This window comes from Ranitomeya variabilis, chromosome 1 (genome assembly GCF_051348905.1).
Source record: "Ranitomeya variabilis isolate aRanVar5 chromosome 1, aRanVar5.hap1, whole genome shotgun sequence".
NCBI classification, from domain to species: Eukaryota; Metazoa; Chordata; class Amphibia; order Anura; family Dendrobatidae; genus Ranitomeya; species Ranitomeya variabilis.
Genome location: NC_135232.1, coordinates 32,646,438 through 32,673,148, shown reverse-complemented (window position 1 = coordinate 32,673,148; position 26,711 = coordinate 32,646,438). Strand labels below are relative to the sequence as shown.

Here is a 26,711-nt window from a genome sequence, read left to right as displayed (position 1 = left end):
TGTTTGACAATCTATTTCACATGCTGTTGTGCAAATGGAATAGACAACAGATAGAAAATATTGGCAATTATCAAGACACCCTCAATAAAGGAGTGGTTCTGCAGGTGGGGACCACAGACCACATCTCAGTACCAATGCTTTCTGGCTGATGTTTTGGTCACTTTTGCATGTTGGTTGTGCTTTCACACTCGTGGTAGCATGAGACGGACTCTACTACCCACACAAGTGGCTCAGGTAGTGCAGCTCATCCAGGATGGCACATCAATGCGAGCTGTGGCAAGAAGGTTTACTGTGTCTGTCAGCGTAGTGTCCAGAGGCTGGAGGCGCTACCAGGAGACAGGCCAGTACACCAGGAGACGTGGAGTGGGCCGTAGGAGGGCAACAACCTAGTAGCAGGACCGCTTCCTCAGCCTTTGTGCAAGGAGGAAAAGGAGGAGCACTGCCAGTACCCTGCAAAATGACCTCCAGCAGGCCACAAATGTGCATGTGTCTCCACAAACGGTTAGAAACCGACTCCATGAGGATGGTCTGAGTGCCCGACGTCCACAGATGAGGGTTGTGCTCACAGCCCAACACCTGCAGGACGCTTGGCATTTGCCACAGAACACCAGGATTGGCAAATTCACCACTGGCGCCCTGTGCTCTTCAAAGATGAAAGCAGGTTCACAGTGAGCACATGTGACAGACGTGACAGAGTCTGGAGATGCCGTGGAGAGCGATCTGCTGCCTGCAACATCCTTCAGCATGACCAATTTGGCAGTGGGTCAGTAATGGTGTGGGGTGGCATTTCTTTGGAGGGCCGCAGAGCCCTCGATGTACTCGCCAGAGGTAGCCTTACTGCCATTAGGTACCGAGATGAGAACCTCAACCTTGTGAGACCATATGCTGGTGCGGTTGGCCCTGGGTTCCTCCTAATGCAGGACAATGCCAGACCTCATGTGGCTGGAGTGTGTCAGCGGTTCCTGCAAGATGAAGGTATCACCGTTCACACCGTGATGCCAACACTATGTCATGGATCCCAGCAGTATGTCAGAGATCCCGGGAGGATATCTTTATTGTCCCCACTACTCACACCAATTTGTCACGAACCGGGGTTGTTTGATTGCCCCTGGTTCGTTCTGAAGGGGATTTATCTATATCCCACTTCCCAGACCCGGTACCTGGAGCTCTCTGGCGCCCCCCTTACCCACAGGTCAGATTAGGTATTGCGCCTAGTGTAATTAGTCGCCAAAAAGGCTGCCTGCTATGTACAGAGTATTGGGCTTACTGCAGCGAGGGCGATTAACTATTCCCACTCAGGCGGGAACAATAATTATCAACGCCGCCGGTCGCTGCAGAGATGCCCGATTGCACAGGACAAGGTATGCCGCCACCAGCTCCGATTTCACCAAAGGTTAACGGGTCCGGAGCCAACCCAAATCAGTAGTGTAATTCACCTCAGAGGACACAGTTCGTATACAGCAGAAGACACAAGCTAGTAAAATGATATATTTTACTCCGTAAAAGATAGGCAGTATTTACAAAAATATTTAATTAAAAGATATTATAAAGGAGACGATCATATGTACATTGCAACTACAAATAAAATAAGGATTAAAATAGGAGATTGCACTCACACTTTGCTTAAGTCATTGCAGGCTAACCATGCTGGTTGAGGATCCAGACATCACAATGCATGACAAAGGGTCTTTGTGCATTAAGGTCCCAGGAAAGAATGAAGGCTGGGCTAAGTGTAGTAACTTATACTTCTGGGCTTGTGACATCACTAAAAGGGCTGAGTAATGATATGCACTGCTCTTGGTTATTTATGTTCTTAGAGTCTGGAGACAAAGGCATTCCAAGCCCATGGGGAGGAGGGAATGAGTGGCCCTACAGGGTTGGTTGTCTGCAGTTTTAAAGCCACACCCTGGTTGGCGTGGCCAGGACGCTGAGGAGAGTGGACGTGCAGCGCTGAGTTCTCCCGGCCGTTCTCCATCTCACCGAGCTACTGCCTTACTGTACGGCAGTTCCCATCCTTGGTGGGGATGGAGGATACACCGGGAGTCACTGGGGAGGAGCGGAGACTCCGTCTGCTCCGGAGAGCGGCACAGCTGCAGAGTTGCGGCGGCGGAGGTGCTGGGCGTGCTGAGCTGCTGCAAAATCCCTCCCGCCTGAAGATATTACCTTGCCCTGCGGGGGTCCTCCGGTGAGCGGAGAGCGGGTCGAGGGACGGTCGGGAGTCGCGCTTGGGCTCGGTTCCTCCCCCCTGAAGACTCTGGACTGCTGGTGGCGGGAGAGGAGCAAGGAGACGGCGGCCATCTTGAAATTCCTCCTGACACGTGGATCAGCTGTGAGGCTGAAGTGCTGGGGACTTGCAATCCTGAGGTAACTGGGATTAACTGGGCTGACCCGGCTGCTGCAGCATAAACACTGAACTTGTGGATTGAAAGGGGTGACTTTCTCCCTCCCTTTCCCCCCTCTCTGAACGTTGTGGAAGTCTAATGCAAATCAAGGGGTTAATCCCTATGAACCTGCAGATTGTAGCGCACTGCTGCCACCTAGTGCCCCTTCTGTGAAGTGTGCTATTTGCAAATAAATACGCAGCAAATTGCATAGAGCAGGGGTGTCAAACTGCATTCCTCGAGGGCCGCAAACAGGTCATGTTTTCAGGATTTCCTTGTATTGCACAAGGTGCAGGAATCATTATCTGTGCAGGTGGTTAAATTATCACCTGTGCAATACAAGGAAATCCTGAAAACATGACCTGTTTGCGGCCCTCGAGGAATGCAGTTTGACACCCCTGGCATAGAGAACTGACTGTAATCCTTGAACTAGTGGTATCCGAACCGCTACCAATATTTAGTGGATGCATACTGAATAACCAGTTGCAAGACTTATCTTTATACTACATACATATTTTAGGAAGACACCATGAGTCCGGCGTAACAGCAGTCTGCAGCAGAAAAGCTGAAGACCTATGCCAGGGGAAGTAACTCTGCATCTGAGCATAAATCTTTAAATAAATCAACTCAGGACGAAGAACCAGATGATATGGCTCCAGAACCCACTCTGAAACAGGTTTCCGCACAGTTGCTAGTTGCTATTCAGGACAGTACAGCTTCTCTAACGGGTAAAATTGAAGCGGTCAAGGCTGACCTGGGTCTACTCCGTAATGATATGTCAAATTTGGGCGAGAAAGTTCGTAATGCAGAGGAGAGGATCTCGCGTCTGGAGGACCACACAGCACCTTTACCTGAGCGTATCAGAGTGATAGAACAAAAACTGGAGCTGTGCGTCCAAAAAAATGACGACCTGGAGAACGGACTGAGGAGAAACAATATCCGTATAATTGGACTGCCCGAAAGGGCGGAGGGGAGTAGCCCTAGTGATTCTGTGGAAAGATGGATCCGCAAGCTTTTTCCGGATGCCACCTTTTCTGATGCTTTTGCAGTGGAGAGGGCACATCGTGTACCTGGAAAACCAAATCCTCCGGGGGCTCCTCCTAGACCCCTGCTGGCCAGATTTCTAAACTGGAAAGACAGAGACTATATCCTGCAATTGGCGCGTACGGCCCAGGTTGTTAAACATGAAGATGTTACTGTGATGTTGTGTCCAGATTTTTCAGCGGATTTACAGAAAAGAAGAGATTCGTTTACTTCAACTAAGAGACATCTGAAGAATTCCAATGTGATTTATTCAATGGCGTATCCTGCCAGGCTCAGAGTGGTAGATGGTGAGAGGGCGGTTTTTTTTCAGAACCAGACGGAGGCAGAGGAATGGATCTCCAGGAGAGAAAGACGTCAAAATTAGTAAAAATAATTACTGTTACAGTTATAAAAGACTGTTTTTCTCCTTTTCCATGTGTTTTTCCATTTTGATGCTTCTTATAATGAATATTGACTTGAGCCTGATCAATATTTGTGTTCATACCCGGGCTCGGTCATGGTAAAGTTCACCCTGTTTTAAAACAAAATTTTGATGGTCCTTATAATGAATCTTGACTTGAGCCTAACAAGCTGGTGCTTTTGATTCATGTCAGTATTTGTGTTCACACTTGGATTTGGTCATGGTAATGGACACTGGCTACGTTTCTTTTACTACTGTTTATTCTTCTGTTCAATTATTACTGGTTAAATTGATGTTTTCAAATTGCCCCCCTTCTGAATAATTTTCTGTGAGAATTGTGGCAATATCCTGAATATATAACCATCTAGGCTCCTGTTCCTGGGAAGTTAATAAATATCGGTAATGGGGAGTGGCGAGGCGCCATTCGTCCTCTTCTGAAAGCCCGGTTACCTTATGGGTTTAGTTAAAACTAGGTGATTGGACCAATGACCCTGTGAATATTCTACCAGGGATGGGAAGGGGAGATGGAGGAAGGGAAGTGGGGGGCCTAGTTGTGAGGTGGTAAAATTGCTTTAAGGTATGCACTATATCTGATAATCTTGGTGGTTTGGATTGATTGGGAAAAGTATGAAACTTTCGTTTATGCCTGTGCTTCAGTTTAGAGAAGTTTATAGGCATCTCTTGTTATATCTTTATGATCGTTACTCGTCAATGTTTTTTATTCTTTAGAAAATTTTGTTCATAACCAAAACTGCTCTTATATTCTACCATCAGGAAATAATTTGTATGTCTTGGATTTGATGATTCTCAAAGTGGAAGTTATTTTTGAAAAAAAAAATCTTTACAAGTCCCACATGGCGTCACTTAAGCTCCTCTCTTGGAACATCAGGGGATTAGGGACCGCAAGGAAAAGGAATATGGTATTCTCTCAAATACTTAAAACACAGGCGCAGATAATATGTCTTTAGGAAACTCACCTAACACCAGACACTATATCCAGAATGAATAAACCCTGGATACAATGGCAGACACACTACACACACATCCTATTCTAGGGGGGTGGTCATTATGGTACATAATGCGATGGTCGGTTCAACTGGTTAAAAGGGACCCAGAGGGTAGATTTATTTTTATTTATACATTTATAGGTACGATGCCTTATGTATTGCTCAATGTCTATAATCCACCACCAGCAAAGATGGAGATACTTCATCAAGCTGCGATCTTTGTATCGCAATATCCTGATGCTAAAATGATATGCATGGGTGATTTCAATATGGTACTTAACATCTATTGGGATAGAATGAGTGCTGAAAACTTGAGGCCTAGTAATCGAGACACTACTATACTTGAAGCTTTTATAAAAGAAATGAGCTGGATTGATTTGTGGAGACAGCAACATCCCCTTAAGAAGGAATTCTCCTGTTATACGCCAGCTGTTCATTGTCTGTCCAGAATTGACCATGCATTTGGAAACAGTGCTGCATTGTCTGACCTGCGCGAAATTGAGTACCGTATTTTGCGGACTATAAGACGCACTGGACCATAAGGCGCAAACCAAATATGGGGTGAAAATTGCAGAAAAAAAGATTTTTTACAAGATGGGGGTCCGTCTTATTGTCCGAATTTACAGTATCTTACCTGAGGGCTGGCGGTGGCAGAGCAGGGTCACAAGAGGCATGGTGTCGGCAGAGGTGGGGTGATGCGGTACGGCGTGCACCTGAGCAGGGTCCCTTCCTGCTTAGGTGGGTGATGCCACGGCCTGGTGTCCATGGGAGGGTTGCAGCAGTGGTTACCGGCACAGGTGCTGGGATGAGGAGGAGCAGTGAGAGGTATGGCGTGAGAGGGGTCCCTTTCCCCGGTGAGGTGATGCAGCAGCCCGGTAATGCAGCAGAGCCGGGTGAATCCTGTTGTTACCGGTGGTGGCGGCCATCTTCCTGAGGCCGCGTGTGCGCAGATGGAGCGCTCTGCTGCCCGGGGCTTCAGGAAAATGGCCGCGGGATGCCGCGCGTGCGCAGATGGGGATCACGACGGTCATTTTCCTGAAGCCGAGTTCGCATCTCGGCTTCAGGAAAATGGCCGCCGCGATCCCCATCTGCGCACGCGCGGCATCCCGCGGCCATTTTCCTGAAGCCCCGGGCAGCAGAGCGCTCCATGTGCGCACGCGCGGCCTCAGGAAGATGGCCACCACCACCGGTAACAGGATTCACCCGGCTCTGCTGCATCACCTCACCGGAGAAAGGGACCCCGCTCACTGCGCCTCCTCATCCCCGCACCTCTGCCACCACACCTCTGCCGCCGCACCTCTGCCGCCGCAGTAAGCCTGCATTGCGACTATTAGACGCACCCCCCATTTTCCCCCTTTTTTTGGGGGCAAAAAGTGCGTCTTGTAGTCCGAAAAATACGGTACCTTCCTAGGGCAGTGTCGGACCATGCTCCATTGAGGATATGCCTTCACTTAGGTGGCCCCAATAGACCTAAGAGATTCCGCATACACCCATTTTGGCTGTCCCTTATAGGAGAGTAAGATAGAATAGTTGACCAATTAGAGGTAATCAGCGCAGATTGTACTGATTTTCCTGATAAACTGATAGTATGGGACACTCAAAGCTTATTTGAGGGGATGTGTCAGATCTACAATTTCATATATTAAAAGAGTCCTGTATTAGGGGGCAGAGATTGGCTGAGGAATGAAAATTGTTGGAAGCTGAATATATCAATAACCCCTCTGATACTTCACTGGATGGATGGCGGTAAGGGAAGGGAATACTTGACGCATTTAAAGGAGAAGGCGCAGAGAAAACTCTTTTTCTCTAAACAGACATATTTTGAATTGGGAAATCAGTCGAGTACATTTTTGGCATATATGGTCCAACAAAATCAAATGTCCCCATCCATTCTTGCCATCAATGCGGTGGATGGAACTCCGATGCTTAAATCTGACCAAATTGCAAACAGATTTGAAGAATATTTTAGAGAATTGTTTAGTTCCCAACTAAATCATACTATGGAGGAAATTGACAAATATTTGGATCGTATAGAGTTCCCTAAACTTTCCCATGAAGACCGGACCTCTTTAGATAGAGATATCACGTTGGAGGAGATTCGGAAAGCAGCCATGTCTCTCTGTAACGGGATAACCCCGGGCCCTGATGGCATACCCCTAGAACTATATAAAAGATATCTTGATCAGATAGGGCCAGTACTGATGCAGACCCTTTCTGGGTGCTTGCAGTTCAATTCACTCCCCCAATCCTTTTATGATGCCACCATAGTGGTAATACCAAAGCCAGATAAACCTGCTGAGGAATGTACCTCTTACCGCCCCATATCTCTTCTTAATACAGATTATACAATTCTGACTAAACTGATAGCCAATAGACTTAAAACAGTAATATTAACCATAATACATGAAGATCAATCTGGTTTCATGCCGGGGAGATCCACGTCCTCAAATATTAGAAGAGTGCAGGTTCTAACTCAGATAGGACACAAATATGAGAAGCCTTGGGCGATAGCCTCTCTTGATACTGCGAAGGCTTTTGATTCAATGGAGTGGATGTTTCTGCAATGTTTTCTTCTGAAATTTGGGTTCTCAGACAAATTTTGTAAGTGGATTAAATTACTTTATTATAAGCCCAGAGCTAATATTCTTGTTAATGGCTTGCTGTCAGATTATTTTGACTTGGGTAGGGGAACCAGACAGGGCTGCCCACTGTCCCCAATGTTATTTGCTCTTGCAATTGAGCCGGTTGCGCTTGCAATTAGACAGGACCCTCTGGTGGAAGGAATTAAGAATAATTCTAGAGTGGATAAGGTGGGACTGTATGCTGACGATCTGGTACTCTTTTTGGAGAGAGTGGAACAGTCTCTTCCAAGGGCAGTTGATCATATTAATTGTTTTGGGGAACTATCTGGCCTTAAAATTAATTGGAGTAAGTCTGTGATTATGCCATTAACCCCTTCACCCCCAAGCAGGGCCGGACTGGGACTAAAATTCAGCCCTGGCATTTGAAGTCACACAGGCCCACTTGTCACATGGTGACTGTATAATATCTTTGTACACTTGTAGGCTACAAGAAGTGAGTGGAGTGTAACACGACTATATAACATATAATTACAGCTGTATCCAGCATTACAGCTCAGTCCCCATAGAATGTAATACAGCCAGCCCCCATAGACTATAATACAGCACAGCCCCATAGAATGTAATGCTGCACAGCCCCCATAGAATGTAATGCAGCACAGCCCCCATAGAATGTAATGCTGCACAGCCCCCATAGAATGTAATGCTGCACAGCCCCCATAGAATGTAATGCAGCACAGCCCCCATAGAATGTAATGCTGCACAGCCCCCATAGAATGTAATGCAGCACAGCCCCCATAGAATGTAATGCAGCACAGCCACCATACAATATAATGCAGCAAAGCCCCATAGAATGTAATGCAGCACAGCCCCCATACAATATAATGCAGCACAGCCCCATAGAATGTAATGCAGCACAGCCCCACAGAATGTAATAATAATAATAATAATCTTTATTTTTTTTATATAGCGCTAACATATTACGCAGCGCTTTACAGTTTGTAATGCAGCACAGCCCCCATACAATATAATGCAGCACAGGCCCATAGAATGGAATGCAGCACAGCCCCATAGAATATAATGCAGCACAGCCCCATAGAATATAATGCAGCACAGGCCCATAGAATATAATGCAGCAGAGGCCCATAGAATGGAATGCAGCCAGCCCCATAGAATATAATGCAGCACAGGCCCATAGAATGGAATGCAGCACAGCCCCATATAATATAATGCAGCACAGCCCCATAGAATATAATGCAGCACAGCCCCATAGAACATAATGCAGCACAGGCCCATAGAATATAATGCAGCACAGGCCCATAGAATATAATGCAGCACAGGCCCATAGAATGGAATGCAGCACAGGCCCATAGAATGGAATGCAGCACAGGCCCATAGAATACAATGCAGCACAGGCCCATAGAATATAATGCAGCACAGGCCCATAGAATGGAATGCAGCACAGCGCCATAGAATATAATGCAGCACAGGCCCATAGAATATAATGCAGCACAGGCCCATAGAATGTAATGCAGCACAGCCCCCATAGAATGTAATGCTGCACAGCCCCCATAGAATGTAATGCAGCACAGCCCCCATAGAATGTAATGCAGCACAGCCCCCATAGAATGTAATGCAGCACAGCCCCCATAGAATGTAATGCAGCACAGCCCCCATAGAATGTAATGCAGCCAGCCACCATACAATATAATGCAGCAAAGCCCCATAGAATGTAATACAGCACAGCCCCCATACAATATAATGCAGCACAGCCCCATAGAATGTAATGCAGCACAGCCCCATAGAATGTAATAATAATAATAATAATAATCTTTATTTTTTTTATATAGCGCTAACATATTACGCAGCGCTTTACAGTTTGTAATGCAGCACAGCCCCCATACAATATAATGCAGCACAGGCCCATAGAATGGAATGCAGCACAGCCCCATAGAATATAATGCAGCACAGCCCCATAGAATATAATGCAGCACAGGCCCATAGAATATAATGCAGCAGAGGCCCATAGAATGGAATGCAGCCAGCCCCATAGAATATAATGCAGCACAGCCCCATAGAATATAATGCAGCACAGCCCCATAGAATATAATGCAGCACAGCCCCATAGAACATAATGCAGCACAGGCCCATAGAATATAATGCAGCACAGGTCCATAGAATGGAATACAGCACAGGCCCATAGAATGGAATGCAGCACAGGCCCATAGAATACAATGCAGCACAGGCCCATAGAATATAATGCAGCACAGGCCCATAGAATGGAATGCAGCACAGCGCCATAGAACATAATGCAGCACAGGCCCATAGAATATAATGCAGCACAGCCCCATAGAATATAATGCAGCACAGCCCCATAGAACATAATGCAGCACAGGCCCATAGAATATAATGCAGCACAGGTCCATAGAATGGAATACAGCACAGGCCCATAGAATGGAATGCAGCACAGGCCCATAGAATACAATGTAGCACAGGCCCATAGAATATAATGCAGCACAGGCCCATAGAATGGAATGCAGCACAGCGCCATAGAACATAATGCAGCACAGGCCCATAGAATATAATGCAGCACAGGCCCATAGAATGGAATGCAGCACAGGCCCATAGAATGGAATGCAGCACAGGCCCATAGAATACAATGCAGCACAGGCCCATAGAATATAATACAGCACAGGCCCATAGAATGGAATGCAGCACAGCCCCATAGAATATAATGCAGCACAGGCCCATAGAATATAATGCAGCACAGGCCCATAGAATGGAATGCAGCACAGCCCCATAGAATATAATGCAGCAGAGGCCCATAGAATGGAATGCAGCACAGCCCCATAGAATATAATGCAGCACAGGCCCATAGAATATAATGCAGCACAGGCCCATAGAATGGAATGCAGCACAGGCCCATAGAATGGAATTCAGCACAGCCCCATAGAATATAATGCAGCACAGGCCCATAGAATGGAATGCAGCACAGGCCCATAGAATGGAATTCAGCACAGCCCCATAGAATATAATGCAGCACAGGCCCATAGAATGGAATGCAGAACAGCCCCATAGAATATAATGCAGCAGAGGCCCATAGAATGGAATGCAGCCAGCCCCATAGAATATAATGCAGCACAGGCCCATAGAATGGAATGCAGCCAGCCCCATAGAATATAATGCAGCACAGGCCCATAGAATGGAATGCAGCACAGCCCCATAGAATATAATGCAGCAGAGGCCCATAGAATGGAATGCAGCCAGCCCCATAGAATACAATGCAGCACAGGCCCATAGAATGGAATGCAGCACAGCCCCATAGAATATAATGCAGCAGAGGCCCATAGAATGGAATGCAGCACAGCCCCATAGAATATAATGCAGCACAGGCCCATAGAATATAATGCAGCACAGGCCCATAGAATGGAATGCAGCACAGGCCCATAGAATGGAATGCAGCACAGCCCCATAGAATATAATGCAGCACAGCCCCATAGAATATAATGCAGCACAGGCCCATAGAATGGAATGCAGAACAGCCCCATAGAATATAATGCAGCAGAGGCCCATAGAATGGAATGCAGCACAGCCCCATAGAATATAATGCAGCAGAGGCCCATAGAATGGAATGCAGCCAGCCCCATAGAATATAATGCAGCACAGGCCCATAGAATGGAATGCAGCACAGCCCCATAGAATATAATGCAGCAGAGGCCCATAGAATGGAATGCAGCCAGCCCCATAGAATATAATGCAGCAGAGGCCCATAGAATGGAATGCAGCCAGCCCCATAGAATATAATGCAGCACAGGCCCATAGAATGGAATGCAGCACAGCCCCATAGAATATAATGCAGCAGAGGCCCATAGAATGGAATGCAGCCAGCCCCATAGAATACAATGCAGCACAGGCCCATAGAATGGAATGCAGCACAGCCCCATAGAATATAATGCAGCAGAGGCCCATAGAATGGAATGCAGCCAGCCCCATAGAATATAATGCAGCAGAGGCCCATAGAATGGAATGCAGCACAGGCCCATAGAATATAATGCAGCAGAGGCCCATAGAATGGAATGCAGCACAGCCCCCCCCCCCCAATAGCTCCACAATCCAGTCATCACTCATTGATAAAAAAAAACAAAACACTCTATTCACCTTTCCTCCTGCCCCGCGCTGCTCTGGCTCTGGTCTCAGCAGTCGCAGTCTGCCCGCCCGGTCACACAGCAGGTGCGCGATGATATGACGTCGTCGCGCACCCGCAGTGTCAGCGGCAGGCAGAGCGGGGAATGATGGGAGAGGAAGCGTCAGCAGACGCTCTCTCCTCCATCATTGCATTCAACTGTACCGGCATCTATGACGCCGGTATAGTTGAATGCGGGGCCGGGAGTGCGCCGACAGCGGGGAGAGTGTGCCGACAGCGGCACACTCGAGCGGCCCACTACTGCCACCGGCCCTTCTGGCATTTGCCAGAACTGCCCGATGGCCAGTCCGGCCCTGCCCCCAAGGGTGGTTTGCACGTTAATGACCGGGCCAATTTTTACAATTCTGACCACTGTCCCTTTATGAGGCTATAACTCTGGAACGCTTTGATGGATCTTGGCGATTCTGACATTGTTTTCTCGTGACATATTGTACTTCATGTTAGTGGTAAAATTTATTCGATATAACTTGCGTTTATTTGTGAAAAAAATGGAAATTTGGCGTAAATTTTGAAAATTTTGCAATTTTCCAACTTTGAATTTTTATGCCCTTAAATCACAGACATATGTCACGCAAAATACTTAATAAGTAACATTTCCCACATGTCTACTTTACATCAGTACAATTTTGGAACCAAAATTTTTTTTTGTGACGGAGTTATAAGGGTTAAAATTTGACCAGCAATTTCTCATTTTTACAACACCATTTTTTTTTTAGGGACCACATCTCATTTGAAGTCATTTTGAGGGGTCTATATGATAGAAAATACTCAAGTGTGACACCATTCTAAAAACTGCACCCCTCAAGGTGCTCAAAACCACATTCAAGAAGTTTATTAACCCTTCAGGTGTTTCACAGGAATTTTTGGAATGTTTAAATAAAAATGAACATTTAACTTTTTTTCACACAAAATTTATTTCAGCTCCAATTTGTTTTATTTTACCAAGGGTAACAGGAGAAAATGGACCGCCAAAGTTGTTGTACAATTTGTCCTGAGTACGCTGATACCCCATATGTGGGGGTAAACCACTGTTTGGGCGTATGGCAGAGCTCGGAAGGAAAGGAGCGCCATTTGACTTTTCAATGCAAAATTGACTGGAATTGAGATGGGACGCCATGTTGCGTTTGGAGAGCCCCTGATGTGCCTAAACACTGAAACCCCCTACAAGTGACACCATTTTGGAAAGTAGACCCCCTAAGGAACTTATCTTGATGTGTGGTGAGCACTTTGACCCACCAAGTGCTTCACAGAAGTTTATAATGCAGAGCCGTAAAAATAAAAAATCATATTTTTTCACAAAAATGATCTTTTCGCCCCCAATTTTTTATTTTCCCAAGGGTAAGAGAAGAAATTGGACCCCACAAAATGTTGTGCAATTTGTCCTGAGTACGCTGATACCCCATATGTGGGTGTAAACCATTGTTTGGGCGCATGGCAGAGCTTGGAAGGGAAGGAGCGCCATTTGACTTTTCAATGCAAAATTGACTGGAATTGAGATGGGACGCCATGTTGCGTTTGGAGAGCCCCTGATGTGCCTAAACATTGAAACTCCCTACAAGTGACACCATTTTGGAAAGTAGACCCCCTAAGGATCTTATCTAGATGTGTTTTGAGAGCTTTGAACCCCCAAGTGTTTCACTACAGATTATAACACAGAGCCGTGAAAATAATTTTTTTTTTTTTCTCAAAAATGATTTTTTAGCCCCCAGCTTTGTATTTTTACAAGGGTAACAGAATAAATTGGACCCCAAAATTTGTTTTCCAATTTGTCCTGAGTACGCTGATACCCCATATGTGGGGGGGAACCACTGTTTGGGCGCATGACAGAGCTCGGAAGGGAAGGAGCGCCATTTGGAATGCAGACTTAAATGGATTGGTCAGCAGCCGTCACGTTGCATTTGCAGAGCCCCTGATGTACCCAAACAGTACAAACCCCCCACAAGTGACCCCATATTGGAAACTAGACCTCCCAAGGAACTTATCTAGATGTGTTGTGAGAACTTTGAACCCCCAAGTGTTTCACTACAGTTTATAACGCAGAGCCGTGAAAATAAAACATCTTTTTTTTCCCACAAAAATGATTTTTAGCCCCCCAAATTTTTATTTTCCTAAGGATAACAAGAGAACTTGGACCCCAGAAGTTGTTGTTCAATTTGTCCCGAGTACGCTGATAACACATATGTTGGGGTAAACCCCTTTTTGGGCGCACGGGAGAGCTCGGAAGGGAAGGAGCACTGTTTTACTTTTTCAACGCAGAATTGGCTGGAATTGAGATTGGACGCCATGTCGCGCTTGGAGAGCCCCTGATGTGCCTGGACAGTGGAAACTCCCCAATTCTACCTGAAACCCTAACCCAAACACACCCCTAACCCTAATCCCAACGGTAACCCTAACCACACCCCTATCCCTGACACACCCATAATTCTAATCCCAACCCTAATCCAAACGTAAATGTAAGCCAAACCCTAACCCTAACTTTAGCCCCAACCCTAACTTTAGCCCCAACCCTAACTTTAGCCCCAACCCTAGCCCTAACCCTAAACGTGACTGAAATACGTGGCACTGAAATACGTGGCACTGAAATACGTGGCACTGAAATACGTGATACGTGGCACTGAAATACGTGGCACTGAAATACGTGGCACTGAAATACGTGGCACTGAAATATGTGATACGTGGCACTAAAATAAGTGGCACTTAAATACGTGGCACTTAAATACGTGGCACTTAAATATGTGATACGTGGCACTTAAATACGTGGCACTGAAACACGTGGCACTGAAACACGTGGCACTGAAATATGTGATACGTGGCACTGAAATACGTGGCACTGAAATACGTGGCACTGAAATACGTGGCACTGAAATACGTGGTACTAAAATATGTGGCACTGAAATACGTGATACGTGGCACTGAAATACGTGATACGTGGCACTGAAATACGTGGCACTGAAACACGTGGCACTGAAATACGTGATACGTGGCACTGAAATACGTGGCACTGAAATACGTGGCACTGAAATACGTGGCACTGAAATACGTGGCACTGAAATACGTGGCACTGAAATACGTGGCACTATGACTGTCAGAAAATGTTCATTAAACGGTTAGGGGTGAGGTTAGGGGTAGAGTTAGGGTTAGGGTTTGGATCCCTTTATCACCTTGATGGTGGTGGGTGGCTTTTCAGTGTGTTTTCTGTTTTTTTTTTTCCAATAAAAATGCATGCGTTTTTAACGCAAACAAACGCATGTGCTTAAAAACGCAAGAAAATACTGCAGGTTGAATTTCTGAAAATGAACGCATGCAGAAAAAAACCGCATGCGTTTGAAAACACGACCAAACGCGTACAAAAAAACCGCATGCGTTTTCAATGTTAAATATAGGGAAAAAACGCATGCGTTTTTTTGTGCAAAAAACGCTGCAGACAAAAACGCAAGTGTGAAACCAGCGACGCTTTTTATGGCAAAAAAGTTTTTGCGTCTCCACATTTTGAGACCTATAATTTTTCCACATTTTGCTCCACAGAGTCATGTGAGGTCTTGTTTTTTGCGGGACGAGTTGACGTTTTTATTGGTAACATTTTCGGACACGTGACCGTTTTTGATCGCTTTTTATTCCGATTTTTGTGAGGCAGAATGACCAAAAACCTGCTATTCATGAATTTCTTTTGGGAGAGGCGTTTATACCGTTCCGCGTTTGGTAAAATTGATAAAGCAGTTTTATTCGACGGGTCAGTACGATTACAGCGATACCTCATTTATATCATTTTTTTATGTTTTGGCGCTTTTATACGATAAAAACTATTTTATAGAAAAAATAATTATTTTGGTATCGCTTTATTCTCAGGACTATAACTTTTTTATTTTTTTGCTGATGATGCTGTATGGCGGCTTGTTTTTTGCGGGACAAGATGACGTTTTCAGCGGTACCATGGATATTTATATCAGTCTTTTTGATCGCGTGTTATTCCACTTTTTGTTCGGCGGTATGGTAATAAAGCGTTTTTTGCCTCGTTTTTTTTTTTTTTCTTACGGTGTTTACTGAAGGGGTTAACTAGTGGGGCAGTTTTATAGGTTGGGTCGTTACGGACGCGGCGATACTAACTATGTGTACTTTTATTGTTTTGTTTTTTTTATTTAGATAAAGAAATGTATTTATGGGAATAATATATATTTTTTTTTAATTATTTATTTAGGAATTTTTTTTTACTTTTTTACTTTGTCCCAGGGGGGGACATCACAGATCATTGATCTGGCAGTGTGCACAGCACTCTGCCAGATCGACGATCTGCTGTGCAGGACTGCAGGCTTACCAGCGTCTGCTCTGAGCAGGCATTCAGTAAGCCACCTCCCTCCCTGCAGGACCCGGATGCCGCGGCCATCTTGGATCCGGGACCTGCAGCCAGGAAGGAGGTAGGAGACCCTCGCAGCAACGCGATCACATCGCGTTGCTCCGGGGCTCTCAGGGAAGCCCGCAGGGAGCCCCCTCCCTGCGCGATGCTTCCCTATACCGCCGGTACACTGCGATCATGTTTGATCGCGGTGTGCCGGGGGTTAATGTGCCGGGGGCGGTCCATGACCGCTCCTGGCACATAGTGCCGGATGTCAGCTGCGATAGGCAGCTGACACCCGGCCGCGATCGGCCGCGCTCCCCCCGTGAGCGCGGCCGATCGCGTATGACGTACTATCCCGTTGGTGGTCATACGGGCCCACCCCACCTCGACGGGATAGTACGTCTGATGTCAGGAAGGGGTTAATAGATAACATAACTGTACCCGTGTTATGTGGTTTAAAGGTGGTACAAAAATTTAAATATTTGGGTATCGTGATTAATCAAAATCCAATTAGAGATCTTAGGGATAATATATACCCTCTGGAAGATCTGATGAAAATTAAGTTTGGGGTATGGTCCCGACTTCCCTTATCTGTTGCAGGAAGAGTTGCATTAATTCAAATGATAATTCTTCCTAAATGCTTATATATGCTGGAACACATCATTAAAGATCCCTAAAAGTTTCTTCAGGAAACTACATAGCATGATGGCAGCGTTTATATGGGGATCGTCAAGACCTAAATTAAGTATGGGATCCCTACAGAAGCCTAAAGACCAAGGTGGATATGCGGTCCCTGACTTATACTTGTATTATCTGGCTGGCCAGCTGCGCTACTTAAAATCTACTTAAAATGTTGGGTAACTCAGGGTGAACTTAATGCAGAAGCCCATCTCGTACATTTCTTGGGAGGGAGTACCCCGTGGGCAATGTTGGAGGGTTCATACAGACCACCCCAGGGGTTGTTGTTTGCGCATAACCTAACAATACAGGTTTGGAGAGAAAGTAAACGCATTTTGAAATTCACTGATCAAATTGGGGATCTTCAAATATGGGATAATCCCGAATTTCCACACCTTTTGGATTTACATGATCCGGTGTTCTGGAAACAAAATGGAATGACATCACTTGCTCAATTTTTTTGGAAATTAAACTTTATTATCGTTTGAACAAATTCATGTCAGGTTTGGAATTCCCCACAGAGATTTTTATAGATATTTGCAATTAAGACACGCTATAATGTATCAGTTCCCATATCATAGAATGAGGAATACTATCAGTGGGTATTTAGATATTCTATCGAACCAGGGACCCACAGGAGTAATATCTTCCCTCTACACCTTTTTGTTAAACGCTAAAATCGCATCTACTCAGCTTGCTGTGGAGAGTAGGTGGAGACACCTGATTCCATCTATTGCTGATGATCAATGGAGCGATATCCTGGAGGCACATAGGATGGTATCACCTGCTGCAAATAATAAATTAATACAGTTGTATATCCTTCACCAATCCTATCTGACCCCAAGTATACTACATAAATTTGGTAGAGGAACGTTCGATGAATGCCACAGATGTGGGGAACCCGGGGCCGATTGTTGGCACCTTATTTAGAACTGTAGGAATATACGGAGATTTTGGAGTGAGGTTGTAGATACACTGGAGCGGATAATGGGGATACCAATCGAATGTAGACCAGAATTGTGCATTCTAGGGGCCGTGGATGAGGACATACTATACAAAAACAGAGGATGTCCCCAAAAGTTTCAGAAAATTTGGGAAAGGTGGTGTGACTCGCCATTGACGCACCTGGCTCCTGGAGCTATGGCCTCTTCAATCTCGCGATATTGTCCCCCCTGATGTGTACATCTATTCTAGATTGGGAATGTGATGATCTATGTGGGATAACTAACTAACAAATGTCTATCATGATCTGATTTGATACGAGTTTTTCTTAAACATCCATTGAAGACTCGTTGATTGGATAGTGCAGTGCTTGGTAAAATATATCATACTGAATGTTACGTTTTGTTTGTTTGTATACTTTATTATTGAAGGTATTCTGTCATATTTACGTCAATTTAATTTTGAGATGTGGATTGTTTTGATACTATGCTATGATATCATATGTTTATCTTGTTTTGTGGAATCCTTCAATAAAACGAGTTTTAAAAGCCACACCCTGCTCACACACTAGTCTCCAGTTACACAGTGTCTCTGCCCTAAGCTTTGTCTTTGGATGGTCGAATGGGGAGGGGGAGAAAGGGGGTCACAGCTGCACTTGTGCCTGTGACATGGTACTCTCTAGAACTAAACTCACAATATGACATTTTGGGCATTATCGTGACAGAAAGCATTGAAGCTATGGACTGGCCTGACCGTTCCCCAGACCTGAATCTGATTGAAGACATCTGGGACATCATGTCTCGCACGATCCACCAATGTCACGTTGCACCACAGACTGTCCAGGTCTGGGAGGAGATCCCTCAGGAGACCCTCCGCCGCCTCATCAGCAGCATGCCCAGGCATTGTAGGGAGGTCATACAGGCACGTGGAGGCCACACACATTACTGAGCATCATTTCCATTTCTTGAGGCATTTCTACTGAAGTTGGATCAGCCTGTAACTTCATTTTCCACTTTGATTTTGAGCATCATTCCAACTCCAGACCTTCGTGGGACATTAGTTGTGATTTACGTTGATAATTTTTAGGTTTTATTGTTTTCAACACATTCCATTATGTAATGAATAAAGATTTACAACTGGAATATTTCATTCAGTGATATCTAGGATGTGGGATTTTAGTGTTCCCTTTATTTTTTTGAGCATTGTATATTGATCATTTATAATGCGGTCATCATTTACAAAAGGAGAATATAAATGCTGTATATTCCGGTGCAGGGACGGTGCAGACTGGGGGAGCAGACAGATTCCTTTACAGCTGGTCATACACTAAAAATGGAGAAAGTAAAGAAAAAGAATAAAAATTTGCAAAAACAATCAGTACAGGAGAAGGGTCTCTACTACAGCCTGGGAGACACGCCGGCATTAATAATCTTCAGTCCTCCCTTCGCCACTGGGATTAAAGAGAAACTATCACCGGGTTTTTCTGTCTTATCTGAGAGCAGCATAAAGTAGGGTCAGAGACCCTGATTCCAGAGCTGGGTCACTTGCTGTAGTTTGATAACACGCTGTTTTACCTGCTGCAGCTGTACTAGTCCTCTCAGTGATGAGCTCCTGCTCTGTAGTCCTATATATTCAGAAGCTAATTCATACAGCACTGATTGTCACTGTTCTATGGGCCATAAGCTGTCAGTCAGTGTTGAGTTGAAAAACGATAAAGGTTACACCATGATTTACCAAGAATGATTACTCTAGAACAGTATTTCCAAAACTCCACTCCTCACGGACACCAACAGGTCATGTTTTCAGAATTTCCATAGTGCTGCACAAGTGAGAGAACTCCTGATACTTCCATCACCTGTGCAATAATAAAGAAATCCTGAAAACATGACCTGTTTAGGTCCGTGAGGACTGGAGTGTGGGAAACACTGATATAGAAGATTGAAACTGCATTACTGCCATAGAAAATGGGGGAAAAAAGCGCTGCATCATGTATATATGAAATATTTATGTGCAAAATTGCTATGAAAAATACAGTAAAAAAAGAAGGTACCTAGCGCATAGATTGACGTAGGGTGACAGTAGTGTCACAATGTTGCGGGTTTCAACACTTCATCAAGCTTAAACCAGTAAGAACTAGATACAAAATTTAGTCTGATATTTCTCAGCAGTGTGAGGGATGTGATCTCACTTTCAGACACTGTAACGTGGTCTGGGTCATTATACAGGGGTCTCATAATAGTGAAGAAAGGGTCCATTGTGGAGAGTTCTGGAGAATTAGGAGAACGGGAGAAGGCCCGAGCCTGATGGACACCTTGCAGCATGGAGATAATGAGGTTTATTTAATGAGGTTTAAAAGACGGTGGATAAGGAATGATACGGTCTGTAAGGGTACTGTCACACTCTGCAACTTTCCAACGATCACGACCAGTGATACGACCTGGCCGTGATCGTTGGAAAGTCGTCGTGTGGTCGCTGGGGAGCTGTCACACAGACCGCTCTCCAGCGACCAACGATGCCGAAGGCCCCGGGTAACCAGGGTAAACATCGGGTTACTAAGCGCAGGGCCGCGCTTAGTAACCCGATGTTTACCCTGGTTACCATCGTAAAAGTAAAAAAAAAAACAAACAGTACATACTCACATTCCGGTGTCCTTCAGGTCCCTTGCCGTCTGCTTCCCCGACTGACTGAGTGCCGGCCGTAAAGTGAAAGCAGATCACAGCAGTGACGTCACCGCTGTGATCTGCTCTTACTTTCCGGCCGGGAGTCAGTCAGAGCGGGAAGCAGACGGCAAGGGACCTGACGGACACCGGAATGTGAGTATGTATGGTTTGTTTTTTTTTACTTTTACGATGGTAACCAGGGTAAACATCGGGTTACTAACAGCGGCCCTGCGCTTAGTAACCCGATGTTTACCCTGGTTACAAGCGAACGCATCGCTGGATCGCTGTCACACACACCGATCCAACGATGACAGCGGGAGATCCAGCGACGAAAGAAAGTTCCAAACGATCTGCTACGACGTACGATTCTCAGCAGGGTCCCTGATCGCTGCTGCGTGTCAGACACAGCGATATCGTATGGATATCGCTGGAACGTCACAGATCGTACCGTCGTAGCGACAAAAGTGCCACTGTGTGACAGTACCCTAACTCTACTGTCAAGTACGGACGTCCTTGCTGTCTCTAAAGATGCTGTCTGAAAGATTAATCTTTGCTGTTGGGTGACATGGAGGCTGCTGTAAAAGCCCATGTGTTGTATCTACAAAGCAGTTGTTGACTGGTGCAGTGAGCCAAGGGGAAAATGGTCATCAGCCCTTGGGTCAGTATGAGAGGGAAAATGACAGACTCACAGGTCAGAGATGTGGTCAGGAAAATACCTTCCTTCGCCCCTGTGCTTGACTCTCTGTCCATGCTGTTAATACTGGACCTACTGAAGAGATGGCTGTCCCATCTTTGCTGGGCAGTACGCTCGCCGCTCAGCTCGTGCTGCATATAGTTTCCCCATAACTCTGTATGTAACCCCTTTCTCATGTACAGCACCATGGAATTAATGGTGCTATATAAAATAATAATAATAATAATAATAATAATAATTGTGAGCGGTTTCCTTTTCTACCGGACCGCGCATTCACCTTACAGCCAAACTTCCCTAGTCCTCCTCTCACCCGGCTTATGAATCCTCAGATACCTTCACCACAGAAGAGGCGACAAAAGAGAAGAAATCAGAGGAACAGACGTTCTTCCTCATACCGCCACATGGCCGTTTATAGGGTTGGATTGTTTAATTTAACCCTTTGTATACCCTGTCCTAGCAAATAATCTCCTATGTACAGTGCTGCTTCATAGTTTGGGAACCCTTCATAATTTTCCATTTTTCTGCATAAATGTGACATAGGTCCTAAAAGTAGATGCATAGAACAAAACCAAGCAAATGAGTCAAAAATATTAGGCTTTTAATTTTTTAAATGAGGAAAAATGAACCAATATCACGTGTCTGAGTGTCAAAAGTATGTGAACCTTTAGAATTAGCAAGGTGAAATTAGTCTGATGCTTTCAATCAATGGAATGTCAATCAGCTGTAAGTGGATGTCCTGTTTCAGCAATCTATCCAAGTCTGATCATCACATCATGTTTGTAGTAGTGTATCATGGCACAAACAAAGGAGAAACTTCAGAAGAATAGTTGTTGTTGCTCATCAGGTTGGAAACGGGTACAAAACATCTCTAATTAGTTTGGAATTCAACAAGCCACAGTCAGACATATTGTACAGATGAAAGAAAATCACCCTCCCCGGGAGTGTTTGATCAAAAATGATCACTCTAATAGCAAGGCGTATAATAGTCCACAAGGTGACAAAGGAACACAAGGTAAACTCTAAGCAACTAAAGGCTTCTCTCACATTAGTCAATGTTCATGAATCCACCATCAGAAGGACACTGAACAACAATGGTGTGTGTTGTGCATGGCAGGACTGCAAGTCATTTCTCCTCAAAATGAACATTGCTGTCGACCTATAGTTTGCTAACGATCACCTGGACAAGCAAGAAGGCTAAAAGGAACAATGTTTTGTGGATGGACGAAACAAAATGAGAGCTTTTTGGTTTAAATGAGACGCATTGGTTTGGAGAAAGAAATACCCTGCATTAGAGCATAAAAACCTCATACAATCTGTGAAACACAGTGGTGTCATGGTTTGGTCCAGTTTTGGTGCATCTAGGCCAGGATGGCGGCCATCACTGATGAGACTATAGCATTCAGAGGAAAATGTCACAACATCTGTCCATGAGCTGAATATCAAGGGAACGTCTATCATCCTCCAAGACAATGAACCAAAGCACATAAGTCGTTCTACAGAAGAACGGTTAAAGAAGAATAAAGTTTGTGTGAACAAGTCACAGTCCTGACCTTAGTCCTATAGTGGAAGGAGCTGCAGTGAACAGTTATGGGAGAAAACCCAAAGGTGAAGCTGTTTTGTAGAGAGAAATTAGCCACAGTTCCTACAAGCCGATATGCAGGACGAACCAACAATTACTGGACACATTTAGATGCAGTTATTGCGGCACATGGCGACACTCCAGATATTGAGAGCAAAGGTTCACATAATTTTGATCATTTTCCTCAATAATAAAATTGCAAATTCTAATATTTTTGACTCATTTGTTTGGATTCTCTTCATCTACTGATAAAATCTGATGTAGTTTTAGGCAAAATTTATACAGAAATATGGAAAATTCTGAAGTGTTCACAAACATTCCAGCAAGACTGTATGTGCTGCTGGCAGGATGTCCAAGAGAGCACATTTACCTCTGTATTAGGAGCTCAGCTACGCTCTCGCAGTTATCTGTCGGGGCTTGTGGACGATTCCCAGTGACATCCAGATTATGGCTATAACATCACTCAGGATCAGCGGCAGATAAGTGATAAATCTACAGTCACATAATTATCTCTATATATAACTGTACAGTCGTCACTCAGAGGCGTCGTGTCCTTACACAATATGTCGCCTCTCACTTTCTGGCGTAGTAAAGCTCATGTAGTGACATATACATATATTATTGGTACTTTCCCGTTATAGGTGATGGAGCATTTAGGACATTAATAGACCGGTGTGATGATCTCTAATGGGAGCGGTTTGTACTTTTTGTCATTACAGAACCGGACGAGAGACGTCTTCTGCCTCCATCCTTGTGGACTGAAGAATCTCCCCATTTATCTGTCATTGCTTCATTTCATTGTGTGTGATTGTACAGGAACCGGCCGTATACAATAATCTCATTATTATTTAGTCTAATCCCGGAATAAAATGACCGCTTAGAAAAAAACAATTACAAAGCAGAATTGTGAGGCTCCGGCTGGGTCCTGGTAATGGTGGTCACATTTTCTCGGAGATTACAGGAAGCTTTTGGGTGAAGTCTTTACATATTTGTGTATCTTACACAGTTATTCTCATTAATGGCGCATTATACTGGGGACAGGATGCTTGTATATAACATTATGTCGCTTTATTTCATGCTTTTTACATTCGCTATAACATTTTCTGGAAGGATTTAGGTTTCATTTTCTAGTAGCTTCAGTTTTGTTCTGATTTGGGTGATATTTTTCTATTTGTTCGATTTGATATCAGGACAGGAAACATCGGAGAACAGAGCAAATGTTGTATTATACCGGAGGCACACTGATCCAAAACATGGTGACACCGGTACTGTTATTCCGGTACTGATTTCATACGGACGTGTAAAGGGGCCTTAGATGGCACTGCAGAGCGCTCACCGTTATCGGCTCCGCACTGCAGAGCGCTCACCGTTATCGGCTCCGCACTGATCACTCATCAGGGTAATAACGCCGTCTGCATCATCTGATCCCAGCGGGAAGAGGATCGGGGTTGAGTTATTATAAGGAGAATGTATAGGGATGAGTTTAATACAAACAGAAAAACTGACCAGCACATCCCCAACTAGTGTGAACAGGTGCCGGCTAACACAACAATTAAGAAACTGCAAGCTGCACTCTGGATTGTTTAGATGTAAATCTAGAAAACTGGAACTGCATTACGGCCATAGAAAATAGGTAAGTGCTATATTCCGTATATATGGCATTTTGGGAAATATATACATAATATAGCACTTACCTATTTTCTATGGAAGTAATGCAGTTCCAATTGTCTAGATTTACCATTCTAAACCAGAGTGCAGCTTTGTATTGTCTTATTAGGGATGAGTATAGTGGTATGAATGTATATCACTGGTGCAACAATAATAATGACATCTGTATTGTAGTGATTCGATCAGGGGCAGACATAGAAATCATGGGACCCCATAGCAGAAGTTTGAATGCCCAACCCACCAACACACACACACACAGGTGCTCTTAAGGGTATGTGCGCACGTTGCAGATTTGCTGTTGTAAAAATCCACACGGATTTGATGCTTTTTTTGATGCGGAAATTCATGCGGATTTTCGATGCGGATTTGTATGCGTTTTGTAAGCAAAATAAAGATATATTATTTAACAAAAAAAAAGTGATGCAATTTCCTTGTCCAACCTCTTCTTTTACATCAGGGGTGGGGAACCTTTTTTCTGCCAAGGGCCTTTTGGAATTTTATAATAACGCTTGGGGGCTGTATAAAATTAATAACTTAAACATTAGCCAACTATACACCCGACCTGAGGTACACAGCACATGGGGGGCACACAGGACATGAGGTACAAAGCACATGGGTGTATGTACGTGTACAGCACATGTATGATTTATGTATGTGTGATGTGGTGTATGTATGTGTGATGAATATGTGTGATGTGTGCATATTTGCCCAGCATTGTGTATTTACGCTCCTGTGTTCTCGCTCCCCCTGGTATAATCGGTGCCTGCAGTTGTGCCCTGTACAGCAGAGCTGTGCTTGTCTCCTGACCCCTTAGGGTATGTTTCCACAGTCAGTTAACGCTGCGTGTTTGACGCTGCGCAGAGCTGCAGCGTCAAACACGCAGCGTCCAGATGTTCCAGCATAGTGGAGGGGATTTTATGAAATCCCGTCTCCACTATGCGTGGAAACACGCATCCGGCTTCCCTGCAACTCCGGACATGCTGCGCGTCTTTTCAGATCGCAGCATGTCCGTATACCTTGCGGGGACGCAGCGTCCCCGCAAGGTATATCACAGGGCCCTATGCGAGACTGCGATGATCCCGGATGTGTAGAGTTAACACATCCGGGATCATCGCGTCCCAGAAAGGGGGCGGGGCTTAGCGCCGAGCGGCTTCGCCGCTCCGGCGATATCGCCGGCCATCCTGACCGTGGAAACATACCCTTATACTGCATGTAGGACTGCAAGTAGCCCTCCTGCTATCTGCATGCTGTGATTATCCTGCGCTCACACACTGCAGCCACACAGGAAGATGGGACACGCTCGGCTCTGCTACTTCTCTGTGTGTACATGGGTGGTCTCCAGTCTCCACATGGCTGGGCGCTCAGCAGTGACAGGTACACCCCCTGTGGATGGAATAGAGGCAGCGGCTCCAGTTGGGGGTGGTTCCTGTGCATGGACTCCGGTGTCTCCCTGGTGCAGGCTCACTGACAATGTAGAAGGAGACACATCACCAGCATTACCTCCACACAATCTGCTGCCTAAACTTCTGCACCTCTCCATTATAATCCCCCTGTGTCTGTGACCCCACTAACCACCCGGATTACAAGTTGCCCCTCATCTGCCTGGAGCTGCTCTGCAGGATTCTCCCGACTGGGCAGTGATGGAAAGAGCACGTGGGATACAAAATGGCGCGCACCTCTGAAGAAATAAAGGGCCCGCGGCCAAATTACAGGCAAAGTGGCTGCGGGCCGCACCAGATGCTATCGCGGGTCGTATACGGCCAAAGGGCTGGATGTTACATTCTCCATTGAAGACCATAATAGCATTACATACCATGTTCAAATATAATGCTTACACACACAAAACAAATATAAGTGAATATTATATATATACATATATATGTAATACCCAGCCCGAGGTTTAATAATGAACAGGTGTCAGCCAGATACCCTCATTAATAAAATGGTAAATAGTTAAACAAAAGACACGCACACACAAAATCTGTATGAAACGCAATATCAGTTTAATTTTCAAAAACTTATTAAAAAAAAATTGTGTGCGCTCCTGCAGGTGTTTGCTTAGCCTTTACTGGCTAGTTTGCAGGGGAACTCCAGAAAAAAATTGGTATGGGGTCCCCCTTTAAAAACGAACCAGCAAAGGCTAGGCAGACTGCTGCAGGCTGATATTAATAGCCTGGGAAGGGGCCATATATTGGCAACCCCCAGGCTAAAAACATCAGCTCTCAGCCACCCCAGAAATGGCGCATCTTATAGATGCACCAATTCGGGCACTTAGCCTCGCTTTTCCCACTTGCCCTGTAGCAGTGGCAAGTGGGGTTCATATTTGTGGGGTTGATGTCACCTTTGTATTGTCCGGTGACATCAAGCCCACGGCTTAGTAATGGAGAGGCATCTATAAGACACCTATCCATTACTAACCCTATAGTTATAATGTAAATAAAGACACGGTGAGAATAAAGTCCTTTATTAGAAATAATCACACAGGCTCCTTTATTGATCTTAATTTACCGGCAGCACGGTGGCTCAGTGGTTAGCACAGCAG

The 26,711-nt window shown here is 45.0% G+C and overlaps 1 protein-coding gene across 1 annotated transcript in view; it reads left to right on the top strand.

Moving 5' to 3' along the window:
• Nucleotides 1-24,400, top strand: part of LOC143804137 (class I histocompatibility antigen, F10 alpha chain-like) — a 94,604-nt gene extending 70,204 nt beyond the window's left edge. The window contains exon 8 of the mRNA XM_077281923.1: nucleotides 23,221-24,400. The gene's annotated coding sequence lies outside the window, so the exon portion shown is untranslated. The remainder of the gene's footprint in view (nucleotides 1-23,220) is intronic.
• Nucleotides 24,401-26,711: the final 2,311 nt, after the last annotated feature.